The 14,515-nt window shown below is 41.8% G+C and overlaps 1 non-coding gene across 1 annotated transcript; it reads left to right on the top strand.

Annotated features, from left to right (window-relative positions):
• The first annotated feature begins 12,133 nt into the window (after positions 1–12,133).
• TRNAA-CGC (transfer RNA alanine (anticodon CGC)) lies at positions 12,134–12,206 on the top strand. The gene has a single exon. It is a non-coding gene; the product is annotated as a tRNA-Ala (tRNA).
• Positions 12,207–14,515: the final 2,309 nt, after the last annotated feature.

The raw sequence follows: 14,515 nt of genomic DNA, 5'->3' as shown, positions 1-14,515 counted from the left end.
AGCTCTTTTCTCCCAAGAAATTCTAAGAACTGTACTAATAATTCCATTTTTCCTGGATGAATTGAAGCAATACACAAAATACCTCAGCTTAATAAATGGAAAAACTGAGGCCAGAAAAGGTACATTCACCGCTTGTCAAATATTATGTACAGAAAAGCCACAATGTAGACTCAGGTTTTCTGACTTCCATCCTGTAGTTTCTGATTCATTTATTCATTCACATACTCCTTCATTCACTTACTCTTTCATTCATTCAGCAGATACTAAGGACACAGCAGTAATAAGGGCTGTGAAGGACACCAAAGAGATGGGAGACAATTCTTGGAGTCAAAGATTACAGTCTAGTTGAAGAGACAAAACTAACACGACAAAAGAAAAAAGCAACAAAACAGAGTCCAAATGAGTAAGTGCCTGGTACTCTGGTCAGAGAAGGGCTTAAAGAGCTCAAAGAGCATCCACGAAACTGGCATTGCATGTTGTAAAGATGAACGATAAAACGCCTGCTAGTAAATTTTTAACTTTCTCTTTCTGAGAAAGACATTAAATAGCAAATAAAAAAACACCAGAAGTAGAGAGAGAGACTGCAGAAGAAAGGGAAAAGCTTTTTCTTTTTGTAACTTTAGCAGCATTTTCTCCTTCTTTTTGAACAAAAGGCCCCGCATTTTCATTTTTTGCTGGCCCCCACATATTACAGAGCAGACCCTATCCATCAGTTTGCCTCCCTCTTGTGAGATCTGGAAGCAAAATCACATGGACACCATCTTCTGTCATCCCCATCACTTTCGTCCACATAATTGCCTCTGGCTGAGACCAGCCGTGGCTCGTGGCTTCTGTCACTTTCATCACAAGGTAGAAACAATAGGAATCCTAGAGGAAGGTTTAAATCAGGTAGACTTCCTTACCTATTTCAAAGGTAATTCAGGGTTTTAAGTCTAATATTATTTTTTAATTAATTTTAATTTTTATTGAGGTCATGCTTTTGTATAATTTATTTCAAATAGCATGTGATTTTTAAAATTAATTTGCATATCATAAATTTCACCGTTTCAAAGAGTACCATTCCATAGTTTGTAGTATATTCACAAGGTTGTGCAACCACCACCACTAACTGATTCCAGAATATTTTCATCACCCCAAAAAGAAACCCTGTACCTCTTGGCAGGCACTCATTTCTCCCTTCCTAAAGCCCCTGGCAATCACGAATCTACTTTCTGCCTCTGTGGATTTGCCTGTTCCGGATAGTTCATATAAATGGAATCATACAATATGATCTTTGGGGCTTGACTTCTTTCACTGGGCGGAATGTGTTCAAGGCTTATCTTAGTGTCAGCAGGTATCAGTACCCCATTCCTTTTTGTGGATGAACGATATTCCATTACATGGTATGCCACATTTTGATTACCTATTTGATTATCACTGCGGTATAAAGTTTGAATGAAAAGAATAATCCCAGGCTCTTTTCTATCCTTCTCCACACTCTTACTCCCCAAAGGAACCACTTCGTACTCTTTAGTTATTTCTCCTGGTAGGTACCTCCCTGTTTCCATAAAGCATCTTTATACTGCTATTGATTTATAATTTTGTGATATTGATATAGTCCTACTTTGGAAGATGATCACATGTCACTTTGATACCTCCACACAGACCTAGTCCTTCTTTCTTTCGGGACAATTTTTAGTTAAATCAGTATTTAGTGGTCAGATTACTGTGACCATATAAAATACTGTTTTACCACTGCTGAGGCAAGAATTAGATCGTTATTACTTCCGCTTTTCTGAACCAGGAGAATCAGCTCTCTTCCTGATCTCCCCATGCTGGAGAACCATGGGCCCAGGCCCTGGACCACTTCTTTTCTTTGTTTATGCTCACTCCCTAGCCATCCCCATGGCTTTAAATATTATCCAAATGCTTCTAACTCCCAAATTTATTTTGCCAGTCTCATCTTCATTTGAATTCCAGACTTATGTGGTCCCCTGCTGACTTGACATTTCCACTCGGATGTCCCACAGGCACCATAGACCTAACTGGCTGAAAGCAGATCCCCTCCTCTGGAACCACAACCTTCCTCTCCTCGGGAAATGGCATGTCCGTTCTTCCAGTTGGTTAAGACCCAAAACTTGGAATTGTCCCTGTCTCTTTTTTTCCCCTTGCATACCCTATATCCAATCCACAGAAAATTCAGTCAACTCTACATCAAGATACATCAAAAATCCAACCCCTTCTCACCACTCCCTGCTCCTACCATCTCAAGTCCAGGACACTATCATCTACCACCCACACTATGACAATAACCTCCTGACTGGGCTCCCTACTGCCATCCTGGCCTCTCCATAGCTACTTGTCCACACACACAGCTGGAATCATCCTTTTAAAACATGAATCTTATCACATCATTTCCTTGTTCAAATCTTTCCACTGGTTTTCTTTCTTTCTTTCTTTTTTAATGGAGGTACCAGGGATGAACCCAGGACCCCACGCATGCTAAGTGTGCCCTCTACCACTGAGCTATTTCCCTCCCCCTTTGCCAATGGTTTTCTCTTACACAGATAAAAGGTGCTATAAGATCTGGCTTTGCTGTGTCTTTGACCGCATCTTTTCCCACTCTCCCTAAACTTACTTTGTTCCATCAGCATTGGCTTCCTTGCCACCACACATAGAACCCTTTAAGTTCATTCCAACCTCAGGGCCTTTGCACGTGCTGTTCCCGCTCCCAGAATGCTTTTCTCCCATATAGCAGCATGGTTGGCTCCCTTGCTTCTCTAATGTCTTACCTGCTCAAATGCCACTATATTAGGGTGCTATTCCTGATTAGCCTGTATAAATGAACACCCTACTATGCCTCTCTCTATAAGCCTTACCTTGCTTAATTTTTCTCACAGTATTATCCTCACCTGACACATTATATATTTGTCTGTTTATTGTCTGCTCTCTTCCCCTGGAGGGCAGGCATTGTCTGTTGTATGTCCTACCATATTTCCAGTGTCTCAGATGTGCCTGGAATAGAGTGGGTACTCAATATTTGATGACTGAATTAATTAATTTAAAAATGTCAATAAACACATGTATTCAATCAATCCACGGGTTGCATTCGGAAGCAGAATTTCATATTTTGCATTAAAAAGTCTATGTGGCTTCCCCTCATAAATGCCTCCCTAGTTAGTAGGATTCTCTGTTTAAGACTCATTCTCTTCCACTAGCCTGAAGCTCCTCAGATGAATTCACAGTGCCTGGCAGAGAGGAGACCCTCAAAAGTCTGTGGGACTGTAACATCTCAGGGATTTAAGGAACTAATGGGTATGACTGCTCATCAAGGTCACATGTACTCATCCCTCAGATTCATTTAAGGAGTGAATCCAATACGTCAGATTCTACAACCTCATTCATCCATTCATTCATATAACATTCAAGCATTCAATCTGATCTGTGTTGAACACCTTCTCTGTGAAAGTCTCTAGTTCCTAAATACTTTCTATTGTATCTAAATGACCTGCCCTCCCCTTTACTGGTCTAAAGTGTTATTTCTTGTTCTGACCTCAGTTTAGCTGGGGAACAGCTGGGTACCAGCATCTGTCTAATCACCCTTCATCCCTTGGTAACTATTAAGACATGCCAGGATGCTCTTTGCTGATGCCTCTCAAATTTAAAATGGGGACACTGGGTATTCAAAACAGAGGACCTTGACATTCGAATACCCGCCCCTCACTTTTCCTGCCTGGTTGTTGACTTTCAGGGTTGGGCATAGGCAGCTCATCCTTCCGTAGGGCTGGTATTTGGTTTGATGGATTGACTTCATAGACAATGGGCACATTTTCATAAGTCATCACACCAGGAGGAACCCACGTACTTGGAAGCAATGTGTGACAGCATGATGAAAAGTGAGGTCACATTTTACGTATGGAATTTGAATTCTGTTCAGCTGGTATGGAGCAATTCAAAACTGTGGGGAAAGAGATGAGGCCAAATTGAAAGCCCCCATCCCTCCATCCTCCTACCCGCGCCAAGAATTACAGGAGTGCTGTTTTGTAGTCAGGTCTTTAGAATTTCTCTACAAAGTCACTGGGCTGGCTGTATATCCTTCCAAACTCCTGGCTTTAGTTGGAATGAAAAAGTGTCCTTGGAGTGAGTTTCCTGAAACTCTGCTGTGTTATGTAAATAAACCTGTTTTATAATAAAGTCCACAGGAGACCTTTTACTGTATGTAGGGCCTTGTTTTAAGGTCAGAAGTCAAGAAAGAAGGGTATTGACAAATCAGTGTTATTGTTTTGCAACAATTATTCACTGTTTTTACTATCTTTTAAAAGGAGAACATTTGCAGGGTAAAGGTATGTTTTACTTTTAGAAACAAGAGGCAAAAATTCATTCTTTTTTTAAAAAAAAGGTGAACCTAATTCTTTCATTTCAAGAGGGGATTCCTTGGAGCAGCAAGCTCTCCTATTTTATTTTATTTTATTTGATGGGGGAGGTAATTCGGTTTATTTAGTTAGTTTTGAATGGAGGAACTGGGGATTGAACCTAGGACCTCCTGCAAGCTAAACACACACTCTACCACTGAGCTACACCCTCCCCCATTGTCTCCTATTGTATTTTAAATGGTTCAGTTTGCACATACAGCTATGCATATGCATACAATTTGATTCACAACCAGCTTTTTGTTTTCTGGGTTTTGCTGCCAGGTTCAGAGCTATTGTGTAAAAGACTATCCATTTGCACGTGGGACATTAGTAGGGGAAATGGGCTCATCTGCCCGGAAAGGTGAGCAAGGAGTTCAGGATATAAAACTAACTCCTGATTCCTATCAGGTGCATTTGCCTGTGAAGGGACCTATTGGGCTGTAAGGAGGTGGAGTTACAGCCCCAGGCCAGACTGTTGGGAGGTGTCCTTAGACCCGCAGGTGGGGTGGGGGTGGGGCTGGTTACTGGTGCTGCTCCTGGGTTAGACTCCTTTTGTTTTCCTCTGAAAGGTTGGCTCCAGCCTCCAGAAACCTGCTTGTGGCTGGTTCTCCTGCCAGGTGCTTCTGTCCTTGGGAAGGTATGTGAACACAGGAACAGCTCAGGACACATGGTTTATAATTTGATACAGCAATTCTCCGGATATGCACAGCCATTTTTCAAAATCATTCTTTCCCCTTGATCTCATCCCTAGAAGTTATTTTCTGTTGCTCTCTTTAGGACATTTTCAGAATCCTGTGTTCCTTAGCCTAACTTCCCAGCTTTTACCTGTAAGTCCCAGACAAGAGCTTTTCACCCACCTCCCGCCCTCAGTCTCCACGGGAGCCATGTTTCCTCTTAGCAAGGATGTAAGCAGATTTAGAAGTCTTCTGGATGGAGTTCCTCAAAGCACCTGTGCAGTCAAGTCGCCCATTGATACCCAGCTAACCAAACACTCTGTTTTGATAGGAGATAGATTATCAGAATAGGTAGAAAAGAAGCAAGTTTCAGCGAGTAAGTAATAGGCAGACAAATTGCAGATTTCTTTGTTAATTCTTCCGTCAACTCTCTGTATGACCTTGAGTTTCTAAGACTTACCATAAATACAGAGAACCTCAGATAACTTCCCAGGGCTATTTTGAGCAATGCACATTAATTGGTCAAGTAATGCAGTGATTACAAATGATTTTGTAAATGCAAAGCTTTATAAATACTAAGTAATTCTTCTGCATGACTTACTAATGTCTAGACTAAAAGCTACAGAAGGAAGTCCACATTGCTTGTACAGTAATGTATAAACACATATAATAAGATATATAATAATATTACATATAATAATAAGAGCTAACAAGTATGAAGCCTTTATGTCTCAGGAGCTGAGCTTAGATTACCTTGTTTAATTTCCCCAAAAAAACTTACTGGGCAATACTTTCATTTTCCTCATTTTAGAGATGAGGACACTGAGGCACAAAGAAGTTAAATAATTTCCCAAAGTCTTGAAGCCAAGAAGGGCCAGAACCTCGACAATTCATTTTCATAATGGCTCTTCCCTACCCTGCTGTAACACCCACTTATATCTGGAAGTCTCTGAACCACTGCAGAAAAGTTTAGTAATTCTGTTTCATTAAAACCTTCAGTCCATTAGATGAGATAATGAATCCTTGTTGAACAATCACTGGGGACAATCACACATATTAGATCATTTAATTCTCACATCAACCCTAAGAAGTTGGTACTGATTCCCGGCTTATACATTAAGCACAGAGATGTTAAGAAACTTGTCCATGGTCACAGTTAACAAGTGGCAGAGGCTGGCTTTGAACCTTCGGCGGTCTGGATCCAGAGTCTGTGCACTTTATCAATAAGTAACCCCACCAATGACTGCAAGTGTAGAGCAGCGTGTAGAACCCTGTTATTGACTCAAGGAGTAGACGTGACCACTAAACTAACTGTCTGATCTTGGGCCTCTGTTTCTTCATCTGTAAAATGGGCATCCTCCAAAGTATCTGCCAGCCCAGTAATTCTGTACTTTAACAAGTCTGCATTTTCTTAAATAGGAGTCTGGAGAACAAACACTCACTATAGCTTCAGGACAAGTGGGTCGCAAACATCGCAGTTTCAGAAATTTGAGAACAGGAGATCTACACAAGGCTGGTGCTTCATGCAGGAGCCCGAGGTGCTAGTGAGACTTTCAGGAGGTAAAACCCCTTGTCAGGAGAACAGTGTTGTGATCCAGGGGAAGTGAGAGCTGATGTGGGCTGTAGAGACATGGGACAGAGAGGCCGTGGAGGACTCATCCAGAGTAGAAGGTAGGAAAATGGTTTAAAAAAAACAACAAGTAAAAGTGGCACTGCATTTTGTGGCTATGGATGTGATATTGGGAAAGAAAGAGAAGCTGCAATTGTTTCATTCTTAAAATGCAAATCTTACAGGAAGGGCAGCACATAAAGAAGGAGCGTAAGGGCTTTGGAACAGGACACACGGGGGCTTGATGCCTCTTCTGCCACTTTGTAGCTTGTGATCCTGATTAAGGGCCTTCGTTTTTCTCCTTGATAGGACAGGAATCACACTAACACTGAGCGAAGACTCAATAAAGGCTCTTTTCTGTTCCAACCAGCCAGGACTGCCTCTATCCCCAGCCTACCCCAAACCCCAACCTAAGAAATCAAAACCCAATTAACTCTTAGCAGTTATGAAACGCTTTGATCTTAAAGGAGGAATGAAGATGTCATATTTGCCCCTGTTTTTCCTTTCAAGTTCCTCTAGACTTCTCAAAGAGCTTTGCTCTGATCTCAGAGACAAGGGATGGGAAGACTGGGAGAAGCAGCAATGAAGCAACCCGAAGTTAAAGGAGACCGGCTTGTCCCCAAAGGGTAAACACAGTAGGGTTCCACTAAAAGAAGTCATAATAGGAGTTTCCCCTTCCTCAGTCCTGCGTCCCCACCTCCACCCTGGGGAGGGCTGACGTGCAGACACCACCAGCGTCTGGCCAACAGCGACCAGCCCCACTGAAGAGAAGACTGTCAGAGGAGCGGCCTCCATCATCCCTCTTCTCATGTCCCCACAACGGAAGAAAGAGCAGGCTTAATGTCACTCCAGGGGAAGAGTGGGACGGGACGAGAGCAAAACATACATGCAAAAGGGCAAGTTGGTGACAGGGGGAAAAACCGAAATGTATTAGTTTCCTATCACTGCTGTAACAAGTCACCACAAATGGTGGTTTAAAACAACACAGATCAACCTCACTGTTATAGAGGTCAGAAATCCAAAATGGCTTGGAAGGCCAGCCTTCCTTCTAGAGACTCTAAGGGAGAACTCATTTCTTTGCCTTTTCCAGCTTCTAGAAGCTACCCAGATTTTTTGACTCCTGGTTTTAGATTCTCTGTTTCTATCATTACCTTTCCCTCTTAGACTCTGACCCTCCTGCCTGCCTCTCTTAAGGACCCTTGTGATGACGTTGGGCTCACATGGACAATCCTGGCTCTCACCTCGTCTCAAGAGCCTTAATTGGATCACATCTGCAGAGTCCCTCTTGTTGTGGAAGGTATCATAAGCACAGGATCCAGGGATGGGACAGCTTTGGAGCAGACCATCATTCAGCCTACCGTACTTTCTAAGCTTTGGTAACCAGAAATCTGATTTCTCTCCTCGTTAACTTTGTGATCACAAAACAACTCACTTCACTCTAAGCCTTGCTGTCTACGTCTATAAAAAGGAAGTAGTATTTTACTTGATTCCTTTTGGGCTTGTAGGTCATCTGCATAGGATGTCCACTACGGTGCCTTGCGTGGTGAAAGAACACAGTCAACTTCAGTTGCCCTCCCCCTTCTCTAGCACATGATGGGTAGGCATTATGGGATTTTGGAGTTAGGGGTTGGGAGGGAGCACAGGGACTCTTGGCAGGGAAAATTGACTTTGAGATTTGTAGTCATTATATGTGTGTTGCCCTGGGAAGGGGCATGATGTTGGCCAAGGTGGCTCTCTCCCACCAAGGCTGTCCCTGGAGAGCACTCAGCAGCAGCCAATGCTTCCAGCAGCTGGGGGAGTGCGTGTCCCTGCAGCAGGGACCTGGGAAGTCTACCATGGTTTCCACTACAGCAGCGAACCGTCTTGTCTTCTTGGCTAAAGACCAGAGAGGAAACAGATGGTAAGAGTCCTGACAGGCTGCATAGCTCGCGGGCTCAGAGGCTTACAGCTCATACTCCCAAGCAGGTAAGCCTGACTTCAAATCTCAGTTCTATTTCTTCCTGTTGTGTGATTTGGGGATGTCACCGAACTTCTCTGTGTCTCAGCTCCCTCACCTCTAGATTAGACGCTGATAGTTAATTTATCTCTTAGAATTGTTGTAAGTCTTAAATGTGGATTTCTCAGCACCGTGCCTGACATCTGGTCCCCTACATGTTAGATTTTGTGATCAATACTATTCTCACCACCCCTTTTCTACTTTATCCTTTCTACCTAAACCCAAATGTTTAACAGGTGAGCTGGAAAGGAGAGGGAAGAATCCTACAAGAATACCCATCGGGACTTAAGACACATATCAGTAAAGCAGGGAGCAGGTAGGGGGGTAGAGGGCAGGGATAAGGGCTTAGAGGGTGGGAGGAGGGATGTTAAGAGCCAGGCTGCGTAAGTAAGTGAGGTTCCATGCCACTCACTCACTAGCTGGGTGACCTTGGCGGGTCATTGTGGGAATTAAATGACATAAAACAAGTAAAGCTCTTAGGACACTACCTGACACTTGATAGGCACCATGTATGTTTGCCATAATCATTCTTAGGCTACAACCTGTCCACAAAGGCAACACTTAGGACAAAGCCCTTGATTTAGACCTTGCAAGTTTCCCAAGAATTTTAAAACACTTGGACATCCAGACTGAATTCCTGAGTTGGCCACAAACCCTCTGTTTCATCTGCTACTAGAATAACCCTCCACTAGCACTGATTCCCTGGATTAAGCGTTTAATCATTTACAACTGTAAGCAGGTTGTCAACACGGCTGATGCTAGTGTTTATCTGAGTTAGGATTGGATGGAGAAAAGGGATTTAGGGAAAATGATTCCAGAGATGAGCTAAAGGAATTGTGTTCTTTGAAAATCCTGGGCATCCCTTCAACACAAAATCAGGGGTAGTAAGATAGACTAAACTCTTCATGCATTTTATGACTTTTTCTTAATTCCTTTTTTACTTGGAATGTTAACAGTTGAGGATCTTCAAATACGGCAACCCTGGTATATCTGCCTCTTTCTCTTGCATAGATGTTCTCCAATTTTGCTTCTCCCTAGTCCAAACCCATGCTGGGAAGGGTCACAGAAGACATGAAATGATCAGAATCAAGCTGGAACTGCACTACTTGAATTGGGAGACGGAATAAAGGGGTTTAAGAGAACATCTCCTTCAGAGGGCCCAGACTCTAGGCTGAGAGCTCCTGCCCCATCTTCTACTCTCCTCTCCTTGCTCATCTCTTTGGAGCAAAAACATCAGATATTTACTTTGATTTTCCTCTTCAAACGTGCTTGATTTTCAAGCCACGCTTGTTGCAAACACTGCCGCACTGGGCCCAGGCTAACACTGCCGCACTGGGCCCAGGCTGGCTTCCCTGAGTTCTTACTACACAGGGGCAGAAGTAAACCACAGGAATCTCAAGTCACGGAGCTAGTCAGTGTGTTGGACTCAATCTCTCTCCGCAACTAACTCCTCATTAGTTTTATCTGGTTAAGAGTCACAGTAAAGTTTCTCCTGCAACTATGGTGTCAGATTTTTTTTTCTAAAGCAAGTAAGTAATAAAACAAACATGCAAAGTATTTTGATAAGAGGGGCAATTACGCTGTCTATCTTTCAGAATCCGAAGAAAGAACTCCTAGTGACCCAAGTTTTTGGCATTAAGAGAGATACTTAGCAGACAGGATCATGCCCCTGATTTTTATCTTTGTGGATTTAAACTCAATGAAAGTCAGTTCACAGAGTTATTATTACCAGGCTGGAAAGGACTGTCCATTTCCTGCACTGACTTTTCATCTCAGAAGCCACAGTTGACTTTAAATCTTGTGATTTTTTATTTCCCAAGAAAAGAATGAGAAGACTAGGCAAACAGAGAGAGTCATGGGACCTGGGGGGAAACCCCCTAATCAAAATGTGAAACTTTTGCCCTTCTTTCTGTCTCCAGTGCCACTCTCCTAGGGCAATCAACCACCAGCTCTACCTGATTCGATTGCTTACAGCCGCCTCCTAATTTACCTCCCTGTGTTAATGCTTGCCTGGCTCCTGTGTGTTTTTTCCACACACAATGGCCAGGGTGATTTTCAAAAAGTATAATCAAATTATATCACTCCCCTGACTAAAACTCTGTAGTCATTTCCTTTGCTTTTAGGGCAAACTCAAAGTTCTTACTGCGGATTCATGGCCTTGATTGTCCCTGCAGACTCAGCCCATGATTTTCTAGCCCCATGAGACATCAATTCCTTAAGTAAGATCTTTCAGGCCTCAGGACGTTTGCACATGCTGTTTCCACTGTTTAGAAATCTTTCCTCCATCCTATTCCCTTCTTTCAAGTGACTCCCTCTTCTTATTTGTTAGACCTCACCTTAAATGTCACTTCCTCAGGCAGAACTTTCCGGACCATCCTATTTAAACTAGGATTCTCATTTGGATCATTAGTCTCTATATTAGTCTTTACACAGTATTTATCATGATTTGTCATTATTATTATTTATTTATATTTTTTTCTGATTTATTTTCTGCTTCTTGCTCTTGAATGTAGATGGCTAAAATCATGTTTTTCTTGTTCACCATTGTATTCTGTCTAGCAAGGCACTTGGCACAAAGTAGTAACTCAACAAATATCTGTTATATCAAGAAACAACTTTATTCTGATAGGAGGTTGGAAACGTGGCTGCATTTTCCAAGAAGTAGCCTGCTTCTGAAGTTTTAATTTTATTAAACTCCATATGACATATTGAAATATCTGTTAAAATCATCTAGTTCTAAATTTCATTGAGATTGTTTTCATCCGCCAGTTCCTCATGTTTTCTTGTCTCATCCTTTGTGAATTTTATAGATATGAATACCTGCTAGAATGTAAGCATCACTTTGTTTAGTTCACTGCTGCATCTCCAATATCTAGAACAGTGCTTGGCACATAGTAGGCATTATTTATATACCTCTGTTACATAAAAGCTATTCAGGATGAAAGCTCTAAACTGATTTAGTGTTAAGACTATAAACCCGCAGAGCAATGGTTCTTACAACATAGAGTTTGCACGCTGGCAGTGTATCAGCTAGAAGTGTCCCACAGAAGTGTCTTGTTTAACCTGCATAGTATTTTAAATTGTTTTAAATCAGTTTAAACATTGAGACCTCATATAAAAATTGCAATGCCAACTTCTCTTAAAAAGCTAGATCTAGCCACACGGGGACCACTGTCCCATGATGCAGCAGGCTGAGGCTGGGTGGTACCTGACCCTTTTGGAGGCCCACGTCCTCTCCATTTGCTTTTTCTAACAGTTTGTGTTGACCCAAGGGTCCTGCCCCGTTGCAATTATCCTGAAAATAAGTGTGGGATTTTTAAACTCGGTAAATACAGAATTTCACTATAATAACCAGAAAACTAATCAGGAATGAAGAATCAACTCAGGAAATATCTGTGCAAGATTAAGATAGTGTTAGACCTGATTGGTGCTTCAGAGATTTGTTCAAAGCTCTCTGCTGGGAGGAAGGTATAGCTCAGTGGTAGAGCTAGTGTTTCGCATGCATGAGGTCCTGGGCTCAATCCCCAGTACCTCCATTAAATAAATAAATAAACAAATAAATCTAATTACCCCCACCAAAAAAACTAAAAAAAAAGAAAAAAAAACTATCTGCAAGTAGTGTAGTAGGCAGTGGGTGGAATAGAACAACTATTGCTATTCTTGAGGTTTTCCATTGTATTTATGTTTTTTTAAATTTCTCCTTTTTGTTTTCAATTATTTTTTTAAATGGGAGGTAATTTTAGGTTTATTTGTCAATTTTTTTAAGGAGAGTTATTGGGAATTGAACCCAGGACTTTGTGCATACTAGGTGTGTACTGTACCACTGAGCTATACCCACCCCCATCCCGCCTTGAGATTTTCTATGTTTTTAAATTCTGGGCATGGTATAAGAAGCTAAACTGATTTCTTCCTCTTAGGACCAGGCTAACTCAGCTTATAAAAATTACTCAAGGGCACCATGTTCCCAAAGAAAGGAGGAAACACGTATAGGCATTTTTTAAATCTGTTACTGGGCCATATGCCTTGACAGCTGGCAAACAGCCAGTGCCTGGACAAGACAAGTCAGAGTGCTTACTGTACTGACGGATGATGACTTAGCAGCAGCATCGTCATCATCACCACCACCACCACCACCAATGAAATTTGAGTTTTAATCTGGGCACTTGAAGACAAGTGAAGCCCCCACACCATGTAAGCAAATCATTTGAACTTCATATAAAAAGACTCGATCAGGAAATATTGTGGCCCTGTCTGCAATCAGGGTCAAAATAACAAGTGATTTATGAGACCTAGAAATGAGTTATTGGCCTAAGCAAATCTGGGCTGATTTCAAAATGAGAGTTAGGTTTATGATAAGAATTTTGCTTTTAGAATTTTTTTTTTACCTCTATTCCCTTATTATTTTGGTCACTGTGGGAAAAAATAGGACTGATGAGGGTAAAAACATCCAAGTACTTCAGAGTTTGATTTAGCCTAGCAATTAGGTACATTTTTTACAAGTGCTACTAATTGTCCCCTAAAATGAACTGGAATGCTATGAAAATGGATGTCACAGTCTAAAATTACTCATCTATTTTGAAATCTAATTCATAGCTTCTCCTTAAATGTTTACAGATTATAGTATAAAAAAGGACTATTAAAATTATAAAATGTGTAAGTATAATTTATGAGGAATTTATCATCCATGATTTAATTTAATTAAGTAGTTCATTGCAGCTGTTCAGTTGCATTCCCGAATAAAAATATCCCACACCCAGCAGTACTATTGAAAACCAAAAGTGTTACCACAACAGAGTTAGCTTTTCTTTCTTCTTTTTTTCCCCTAAAAATGTAAAAAAAAAACAAGAATCTAGGAAACTGGAAAAGAACACTTTTCTCAGTGTGGAAAAAACTTAACATGTAGTCTCTCCCTGGAAGAGCTGCTCAGCTCCATGGTCAAGGACCAGAGCCTGGAAATTGGCTTCATCTGGAATTCCTGGTCTGGCCCGTGTTGGCTCCCCAGCCTAGAGCTCTAGAATCACTGAGAATCACTGGTGGGGCTTGTTACAAATATACATGTACCTGGAGCCTCAGATTGCTTAGTTCGAGGTTGGGACCTGGAAATCTGTAATTTGCAAGGCTCCTCAGGTGTATCTGGTGATCTGCCATATTAAGGAAGCACTGGTCCAGGCAGTTTCAGAGACACTAGAGAGATTTGAAATGGATCTTTCCTCCCGTTTCCATCAAACTCAAGCGAGCCTGGAACCCATGTTGTGAAGCAGGCAAGAGCCCTCCAGGCTGGTTCAGTCCTTACATTCCAATGTGTCAGATCCAAGGTGGGTGAGATGGGGATTGGCAGTCAGAGAGCTTTAGTTCTAGTCATCTTTTTGTTTCCAACCAGCTGTGTACAATCAATCTCACCTGCAGCATAACTGTCTGTAAAATGAAGGAGTAGGGCTAAATGGTCTCAAGACAAGATTTGACGAGAATTGTAAACCATTGGCCTCGGGCCACATCCAGACTGCAGATTGATTTTTCTAGGACCTACATGATGTTTGAAAATGAATTTCAATTAGTTTCCCAATAGGGAGATTCCCCCCTCACCCCAGATCTAAATTTTCAACTTCTCTTGGAAAATTGGAAATTTTGGGCAACAACGCACTGTTCATTCTTACCCAACAACTGTCGCCTGGTAGAGTATGTCATTTTAAAAGAACCATGAGCTCTTGTATTCCAATGGTAACCACACTTCCCACCCACCAGCCTGTTCATACATTTATGATTCTGCTTGGTACCTGGGATGGTGGCCCTCCTGACTCTTGTCCCAAGGTCATTGACATGTCTTGTCTCTAGGCTGTTTCTAGAG

Source organism: Camelus bactrianus, chromosome 2, assembly GCF_048773025.1.
Source record: "Camelus bactrianus isolate YW-2024 breed Bactrian camel chromosome 2, ASM4877302v1, whole genome shotgun sequence".
NCBI classification, from domain to species: domain Eukaryota; kingdom Metazoa; phylum Chordata; class Mammalia; order Artiodactyla; family Camelidae; genus Camelus; species Camelus bactrianus.
Note: the sequence above shows the minus strand (reverse complement) of the source record. Positions and strands in the feature narration are given on the sequence as shown.